This window comes from Cryptomeria japonica, chromosome 7 (assembly GCF_030272615.1).
Source record: "Cryptomeria japonica chromosome 7, Sugi_1.0, whole genome shotgun sequence".
In the NCBI taxonomy this organism is placed as follows: Eukaryota; Viridiplantae; Streptophyta; class Pinopsida; order Cupressales; family Cupressaceae; genus Cryptomeria; species Cryptomeria japonica.
In genome coordinates this window covers 122,032,347-122,042,645 of record NC_081411.1, presented here as the reverse complement: position 1 = coordinate 122,042,645, position 10,299 = coordinate 122,032,347, and positions in this window count along the sequence as shown.

Below are 10,299 nucleotides of genomic sequence, written 5' to 3'. Positions count from 1 at the left end.
CATCATCAAGCATTCAAGTCTTCAAGCATTCTTTTTTCATGTGTCTTCTTCATTCATCCATTGGAGCAACATTACAACATTCATTTGCAAGCATTTGTGTGTGTTGGGGTTTTGTCATGTTACATGTCATTTCATGCAACACTTGTGATTACATTCAAAAAGCAAAGCAATCATTATCAATAAATTGCAGATCTACAAGGTATACACTTCCATTATTTACATTTCAGCATTTGCAATTACTTTCTTTCAAGGTTGATTCCTCAACTGGGGTTTGACTGAGGCAAAGCCCTATCTACAACCTTTGTCCCCTTCTTTTTTGTGTGTAGGTTGCAAGTGCACAACTGTATTTTGATATTTGGGCTCCATTTACAAAGGTAGAAAAACCCTTTTCGTTTCATGGATTTTTTGGAGGACCATGTACATTTTCACCACGGTCCCGAAAACTTTTCTCCAAATTTATAGGGTAGATACGTATCAGTGTAATTAGCTCAGATCCGAAATTAGTGCGCTACCTTAAACTGGTAGCTCCTCATTTCACTCATTTTCTCTCTTTTCCACATGGTCAACAAGTCAACTTTCCAATTTACAAAAGAGGGCAAATCACACTTCAACCCTTGCAATCCACTTGGCAATGAAATAGACTTGGTGAAGAATATCTACCAAGATGGTGAGGAGATCCAAATGTTCATGACAAACCACCATATGTAACAAGCCATTTTCAGGAGCTTCTTGAAGTTGGAATGGTTGAAGGTAAATTTAATTTATCTATTTGAATTTATTTATGCTATGTTTGACTTTATTTTATATTTTTTAAAATGTGTAGTGACATATTATTTTTTACATGAACCTACGTTGTTGAGACTCGATTTGCATTTGGAAGCAATCAAATTCAGAGAGGGCCAATAAGGTTAGGGATTTGATCTTGAATCTCAATTGGTGGGATAATGTGGAATATCTATTGAATTTCACTGAGCCTATCTTGAGTATGCTTAGGTATACTGATACAGATGCAACATATTTGGGGGCTATGATGGCATGGACACAATAGTTGAAAAAATCAAATTCATAATAGCACAAAGAGAGAAGGACCCCCAAGAAACATTTTTCAAAAGGTTAGAACAAATAATTCGTCATCGGTGGAACATGAAAACCACGCCATAACATCTCCTTGCACATGCTTTATCTCCCATGTACTATAGCAATGAAGTACTTTATTTTCCAGGGAGAACTAAACCATATAGAGATCCTGAAGTTGCTAGTGGGTACAAGCAGGCATTCGCTAGACTCTACACTGATCCTGAAGTGGTGGAAAGTGTTAGGAAAGAGTTTGGTTTGTTTATCTCAGGAAGAAATCATAGTCCTTGTGCCATTAATGACCAATTTCCAAAATGGATGGAGTTACATGGTGGTACCTCTATGATCAAGATTATATGTTCCTCCAACCTCTTGCAATCAAGATACTATCAGAAGTAAACTTTTAAATATTAGCATTTGGATTGTAGGCTTTAGCTTTTAAGTTTTTAACATTCTTTAATTTATTTTGCATTTTTTTAATTTTAAGTTTTACTGGTTTTCTCTCCAATTTCAATAGGTTGCAACTTCTTCCACTGCTGAATGGAATTGGAGTACATACTCCTTTATCCACTCAGTGAAGCGTAATCGGTTGGCTTTAAAAAGAGCAGAAGATTTGGTTTATATTCATTCCAATTTGCATCTTCTAACACATAAGGAAAAACAATACAAGGAAGGGTCGATGAAGCTTTGGGATGTAACCCCTGAGTGTACCAACTTGGATGCAACTATTGATGATCTGGTTAGAGTCACTTTAAATGATGATGATGAGATACCTACAATTGATGCAGCTAGTGGGAGTGGCACTTGTTTCAGTTCAAATGATTTTGAATTTGAACTTGGAGCAAATGATGATGATCTTGATCTAGATCCTTTTGATGATTGATGAACACTGAAGATAGAAGATGATTGTTATTTTTTATTGTCAATTTTGTAATTGTAATGATTTTTATTTGAATCGTGAACTTGGACACATATGAATCTATGATACATTGATATATATTAAATGGCATATGACATAATATGATATTATTGAAAATTTGAACTATCAACTGACATTTGGCATTGATCAATGATGAAGTAGCATACTATAGAATGTATTTAGATTTGCACTTTTGTATATTTATTGATATTGTTGCATATATATATGGACGAGCCCAACCCATGAACCCAAAAGGCAATTTTTTTTTCCCAAACCCATAAACTAGGTTTGCATCTCTGAATCCGATCCTGAACCCGAACTGGCAACTTAAGTAAAATTGACAAGTACAACTTTTATGTGTTGCTTTTAGATTATTAGATTGTGTGAGTGTTTTTAATATCAAACAACAACAGAAACAAAAAATTCTCACGCAATCTAATCCAAAAACAAGCCAGAGAATTTACATGGATTATAGAAATCTACTAACTCTAAATACAACTTTACAATATATTGAGCATCCTTTTTACATCTTACATCATACATTGAGAAGCATTAACCTGAGCTAAAACAACTTATAAACTAGACTAATTAAAGGCTTAATTACTACTATAGTGAGACACTATTCCAGATGGTATATATTATCGCACATAGGGAAGCAAGCGCCAAAGTGTAGCTATCAATCTTCCTAGTCTTGCTTTTTTTTACCACACATCCGCATTTCATAAATTTTATAAACCGGACTAATTAGAAGCTTAATTACTACTATAGTGAGACACCTATTCCAAAATATCATCGCACGTAGGGAAGCAAGAGCCAAAATGTAGCTATCAATCTCCCTAGTCTTGCTTCTAGTCACCGCACATCCGCATTTCATAAAATAGCAATAAACTTTGCTACGGAATGCCTTAAACATCACACACTAAGTGTTGACCATGCTTAGGTGGCTGGTGGCCCTTTTCAACCATCCCATTTGCCGTTCACAAGCTCTGTTTCCATTGGCTTTCGAGCCCGCGTAAATTTTAAATTTTTTTGAATGATTTTATCTTGCCGCCCATATTATGTTCATACGCGACAAACAACTTTCTAGACCGAACTGTTTTATGCATACTCTCGACTTGCGCCATTTAATAGGGTATGGGCGATCCTTAGGATATGCGCTGGTAGACATGTGTGAAAAATGTGGAAGAAAAGACAACGCATCTGAACTGTTTGTGCGATATGCACAAAACCTTGGTCTCTTCGAATGCTACGATTGCAGGATATGCACAGAATGCATTTGTTGAAAAAGCTTCAGAAACCTTCAAGAGGATCTAATCGGCTGCAATCTTTGCTAGCATCCTCCCTGCCTGTGTCAAAATGGGAGCTTTGGAACAGGGTTTGGTCATCCACCACAGGTTAAAGGTAAGGAATTTTATGGGATATTGTAGTTGCAATGGCTTTGTTATACATGTATGCAAAATGCCTAAAACAATGTGGTCTCATGAAATGCCATGCTTGCAGGATATACGTAAAAGGAATTTTTTCAAAAGGCTTCTGAAACTTTCAACCAAATGCTATCAACAGATTTAGAGCCAGACCGCGCAACCTTAATGGACAGAGGGCTTTTTCCATATGTATAAAGCTTAATGGAAGGCAGATTTTTGTCAGATATTATCATTGGAAATACTCTAATAGACAGATATGGAAAATGTGGAGGCATAAACGAGGCACAATGCCAAAAAAACGTGGTCTCAGAGAATGCAATGTTTGTCGGATATGCAAAAAATGAATTTTTCAAGGATGCTCTCTAAATGTATTTGAATTAGTGAAGCAATTTAGAACATATTCTGAAACTAAACTTTGTGTTAAATGTGCGTGTAGCCAGGCAGGTTTAGAGAATGTGGGTTGTACATATTTTAATTACATGGGTAACCTTTACTACGTTACATTTTCAATTGATCATTATGTATGTGCTTGAACTACTTGCTTGTGTTGCCTACCTTGATGACAACTTTAGCTATATCAAAAATATGTCAATTAAGCCAGAGGTGAATGTGTGGATCTGTCTTCTCTTGCTATCTGTAAATCACATATGAATATAGGCTTAGGAGTCTTTAAGCAATGATTTTAAGAAATATTTGACAAATGTTCTTTATACCTTGAAACATCACCTCTAATTTTAGATAAAATCAAGGAAACCTTTTGTTGATGTTGGTCCTTTTGAGCCTTTACTTTGCATAACATTTTTATTGAAAGGACTCTACTGTGCTTCTCATTTTTTTCAGTTTGATTTTGTTGCCTATGAAGCCTCTTATTGAGACATTTGATAAAAATTTTATGTTTTTGTCCTTATATTTATGTGATATCTGACTTACCCCTTTCTAGGTGATGTTGGGTTCTATATTAGGAAGTGCAAATTTATCAAAGGCAAGTTCTTCCTTTCTTAATAGAACCATGTTTTGTCTACTATCTATAACCAATCTAAGAAATCCTTCAATAGACCTCCTTATCAAAAATGTTCTTGTTGTAGCATTTTGTCTTTCATAATACTTGTCACATGCCTAAATATCTTAACCTATAGAAATTTGGAAGTGTTAGAGGTGATTGTGTCAATTGGTAGCCTTTATTGGGCTCAAAGGTTTCCTCTTGCCAATATTCCCCCTCCATTCCTTGAAACCAAACATTTACATTTTTGTTTAAGACCTTTGATTATTTTAGTCATTTAGATTCCTCATTACCTATGTACTTTATCATCAATTTTCCTATTCTTTTCCTTACTACTTTACCTTTGGCACTAGGATTTATGTCTCCATGTATTTATGTACCTGTTAAGTTAAAAGACTAATCCATGAGCCTCAATTATTCTCCTTTACAATTTCCATGATTTCTCTCCTTTAGCATTGAGTATTCACCATCCTTAATTCCTAATTTGAGGACACACTTTTCCTTTAAGTCTAAAAAACTTGGGTTTCTTTATTTTCCCCACTCATTTTTCTCAGCCCACTTCCCATCTCACTTCCTTTTTGTGGAACAAATACTTGTAGGATTACTCATACCATCATACCCGAAAGGTATAAAGTAAGTGGTAAAACCAATCTTTAAACCTTGAAAATCTTCCACCTTATTTCCCTTGCTATTTTTTCTTCTAGTAGTAGATACACCACATTAATAATCCCTAACTCATTTCCATTCACCTAATGTATGAACAAAAAAATAAACAAAATATGGAAGATGACAAAAACCGAGGAATTAATAAAATATCATGAACAATGATTCAAAAGTGTGGTTAGAAAGATACGAGATACCTTGACATAAAATAAATGAATTGATTGTTTTATTTAAGGGCTAAGCTCTCATATATAGTAGAAATAGATGAGAAGGTTTTCTCTCTATACAAGGATGCAATATAATTGATAACTGTAATAGAATCATAGTCAAAGATACAAGAGAATGATGTAGTAGGAAAGGATGAAATTGATCATTTTAATTAGGGTTCAAAAATGTAATATTGAAGTTATAAATTATAATGAAACATAAGAAAGTTGAGACTTCTCCCCCACTTAGAGGAAGTACAAGTTTTGGTTTAAAAATTACATTAGGGAAGAATATCTAAGGAATGAATGTTTGATAATCAAAGGCATCAAGAGGGCTACCACACTAAGAGAACTTGAGCAATTAAGTAATGTATAAAGTGGGACAAAGATACACAAATAGGTGTCTAATGTTACGTCATTAAGAAGAAGAACATGGACCAATAGTTCATGGATTGACTAGTAAAGAATTTTTTGGATGTGTATGGAGAGAACATAGGGTTTAACTATAAGAACATTCAATGTTTGTCTGCCCTATATGGCTATGGGAACTTTAATCAAGAGAAAGTATAAGACCACTTAACAATATATAGTATATGGTACTACAAATCAAGATATATGACCCTCCATGAGTTACCACAATAACTATTGAGGAGACGCTGGGGGAGGCTACCACAATAATAATAGAGGTACCACACAAAGGACCAGAAGGCCAAGATATTATAACTATGGTAAACTAGGAAATTATGCTAATAAGTACAAAATAAAAAAAGTACGAAAAATCTATATATATAATTTTGTGGTGATAGATCATATGATATTTATAATTATAAATTTAATAGCTCTATAATAATGTGTTGGAACCATTTATTAGAAAGTGAATAATTGTCTAGTCCAAATGTAACATATGATGTTAAATAAGGTATGAATAACTAAAATAGAGGAGAAACCAAATCAAATATAGAAAGTGAACGTATAATAGGATAATCCTCATTGACAAAAAGGAAATAAAAAGTAATACAAAGGAGGGAAAAAAGAAAAACTCAAGAAAAATGTGTAATGTAGAAACAGAAGAAAAAAGAGAAAAAGAACTTCAATAGTTACCAGGGTTGGATTAATAGAAACATATCCTAGGAGAATATTATGAAAGTGAAGATGAAAAGATAATATTTAGTTAAAGGGGGACATGATTCAGTGATAAGGAATTCCAAAGAGATAATTAAGAAAAATAGGTCTATATACTAAAAAGAATTGGTGAAATTGGTAGAATAAAAAGAGGTTGGTGTTTAATGGTTGAATAGGATGAAGCTGGATAAGGTAATTCAAATAAACTCATGAAAGATGGAGCTAGGGTTTTTTATGACAAAGAGGAGTAATGAAAATTCAATTAGTTTAGTCAATTCTAGGATTGGATTAAGGAGAAAACTATAAGCTATTAATGTTCTTTGTATAATTATGGGTTTCTTAAGAAGAGGACATTGTCAAAAAATAGAGGTATCAAGGTCAAAGAGATGAATCTTAAAACATAAAAAGCTCATGACTTTTTCATATGATTTCCCTATTGCATGATTTTTTTGTAACAATCATCTCAAAATAAACTAAATAAGTAATTAATAATATAAAATTTAGGAAGTTTATTGAGTTCAATAAATTTTGATAAACCATGTAATCTATGTTTCTTCCTTTCTCCACCTCTCTCTCCTAAACCTATCACTCCACCTATTCGTTTCTTCCTCCTTCTCTTTTGTCCATATTTATACATCTCTCTCTAGACCTATATCTCTAATTATCATTGAATACCTCATTTGTTCTCTCAAGCTCTACACTTTTATTTCTACTTCTTCATAACTTCCTCCTCTATGTCACTCTCTCTTCCCTAAGATCTAGACTAGTCTCTTTGCATTTCCTTCTCATCTCTAGCAACAAAATTTAAAGGGGACAAGGAGAGACATAGGGAAGTATCAACAAAAGGAGAGGGGAAGAGAAGTGAGAAGGAGATAGTAATTGGGGAGAAGAGAAAGTGTGTGAGAGAGCTAGAGGTAATTAGGTGGTAGGCGGAGAGAGAGAGAGAGAGAGAGAGAGAGAGAGAGAGAGAGAGAGAGAGAGAGAGAGAGAGAGAGAGAGAGAGAGAGAGAGAGAGAGAGAGAGAGAGAGATTGTTAGGGGGTAGAAGGAGAGGGGAGAGGGCAAAGTATTAACAAAGAGAGAAGAGAGATGGGGATAGAGGTGAAGAGAGAGATAGAGAGTAATTAGGGGGTGGGGAGAGGGGGAGAGGGATGTATCTATAAACCCATAAGAGGAGAGAGGCAAGAGAGGGTAATTGAGGGAAATAAATAATGTGAGAGAGAGTTGGGTGTAATTAGTGGATAAGAAGAGAGGGAGAATAGTAAGTATCAACAAAAGGAGAGGGAGAGATGTGGAGAGAAGTGAAGAGAGTGATAGAGAGAGGATAATTAGGGGGAGTGGAGGGGGAGAGGAAAGTATTAACAAAGATATGAAGAGAGAGGGTAATTAGGGGGCACTCTCCCCATCTCTCCCCCCTCTTCCTTTGTTTATACTCCCTCTCTCTCTCCACCCTCCCCTTCCCCTAATTACCTTCTCTCTAGACCTCTCTCTTTGAACCTCTCTCCTCACCTCTCCCTCTCTCCCTTTGTTGATACTTTCCCATCCCGCCTCTCCTCCCAACCCATAATTACCCCCAACTCTCTCTAATTCTCTCTTCCCCAAATACCATCTCTCTCTCACACCTATCCTCACCTCTAACTTTACCATATGATCCCTTAGGTGTCATTAGGGGTCATATTGAGTTCTAACAGGTCATATAGTGTCCTATGACCCCTTAGGACATCATATGGTATTATTAGGGGTTGTATGGTGTCCTAAGGGGTCATATGTTGTCCTATGACCCCTTAGGACACCATATGACCCCTTAGGTATCGTTAGGGGTCGTATTGTGTCCTAACGGGTCATATGGTGTCCTATGATCCCTTAGGATACCATATGACCCCTTGGGACACTATATGGTGCTATGGGTTGTATGGTGTCCTAAGGGGTCATATGGTGTCCTATGACCCCTTAAGACTCCACATTATGTCATTAGGGGTCGTATGGTGTCCTAAGAGGGCATATGGTGTCTTATGACCCCTTAGGACAACATATGACCCATTAGGAAACCATATGGTGTCATTAGGGGTCTTATGGTGTCTTAAGAGGTTATATGGTGTTTTATGATCCCTTAGGACACCATATGGGCCCTTAGGAGACCATATGGTGTCTTTAGGGGTCATATTATGTTCTAAAGGGTCATATGGTGTTCTATAACCCTTTAGGACACCATATAACCCCTTAGGAGACCATATATACTAAGTTTAAAATAAGGACATATATAAGGGTGAAGAGAGATGAAGAGCTAAAGAGGGAGAAAAAGTGAAGGACGAGGACATAAATAGAGATAAAGATATTAAGGAGTGTGAAGTGAGAGGGAGAAAAACTGAAGGATAAGGATGGATAGAAAGAGGTAGACATGTCTAGAGATTGAAAAGGAGAGAGGAAGATAGAGATAAAAATGAAAATAAAGGGAGAGGGAGATGAATAGATATAGAGAAAGAGAGAGGTAAAGACAGATAAATTTATATAAAGAGATAAAAATTGATAGAGAGGGGTAAAGAGAGTGAGATACAAAAAGGAAGAGATAGAGAGATACAAAGGAAGAGGAATATTGATAGATAGAGAGATGTAGATAGTGCAAGAGAGTGACAAAGAGAGATAGAGATTATAAAGAGGGAGAGATAGAGAGGGAGAGAGAGAAAGAGGGAGATATAGAGATATATAAAGGCACTATAGAGAAGGATGGGGGGAGAGAGCCAGAGATATATAAAGAGGGAGTAAATAAAGAGATAAAAGTAGAGAAAGGGAAATATACGTAGAGAGGACGATAGAGGAAGAGAGGGAGAGGTAGATTAATCATGTATAAAGGAAGATATATAAGATAGAGGAACATATAGAAAGAGAGATTGATAGGGAAAGAGATAGAGATGTGAAGGTGGAGATAGAGAGATATGGATAGAAAGTGATAGAGAGAGTAAGAGAAATGGAGGGAGAGATGGAGTGAATAAGTGAGATTTAGAGATAATGAGATATAAATATACATGAAGATAGATCTATACGGATATAGAGATAGAGGGGACAAGATAGGGAGAGAAAGGAGGTGATAGCAAGTAATAGATAAGTATAAGTAGGATAAGGTAGAGGACTGAGATAAATAGAGAGAAGACAAAGTATTAGAGAGATATATAAATAAGAAGTGACAAATGATGGAGTGGAAGAGGGAGAGATAGGAATAGAAAGATGGAGATATATGCAAAGATGCATGTAACTTGGGAATTTATTTATCTATATGGGATGAGAAAGAAGTGTCATAAGTAGAGAAGAAAGATATAGATAAAATATATTTATATAAGTATACATAGAAAAGTGATATATAAAGGAAGTGATAGGAAAAAAAGGAAACTTTGTATGCAAAATTTGTGAGTATTTAAAATTTAAAAAATGAAGGATTAACTTCAAATGATTATAATTAGTTTTTATTCTATAATATCATAAAATTACCTTATCCATTTGAAGGTTTCTGAATTACCTTTCCAACACCTATAAAAGATCAAAATTTTGATAAGAAACGCAAAAGTTATGCCCATTTTACTAAACTATACTTTTTATGTAGAGCAAAACGGATATCTGTTTTTGTTTCCAAAACGGATATCCGATTTGAAAAGGGCATGACATCACAACAGTGACATCACAAATCAGATATTCGTTAATATCAAATATCCAATATTAATGGATATCCGATTTGATTTGGTATTACCAAACCAAATTCATATTTTGGCCAACCCAAACAAAAAGTCAAAGCGGATTTTGGCATGTTTGGCAAAGTTTAAAACACGTTTTTTTCTCCATTGCCACTTTTTGGCCCCCCATGATCTTGCACATACCCAAATATTCTTAATAAATACCCTCT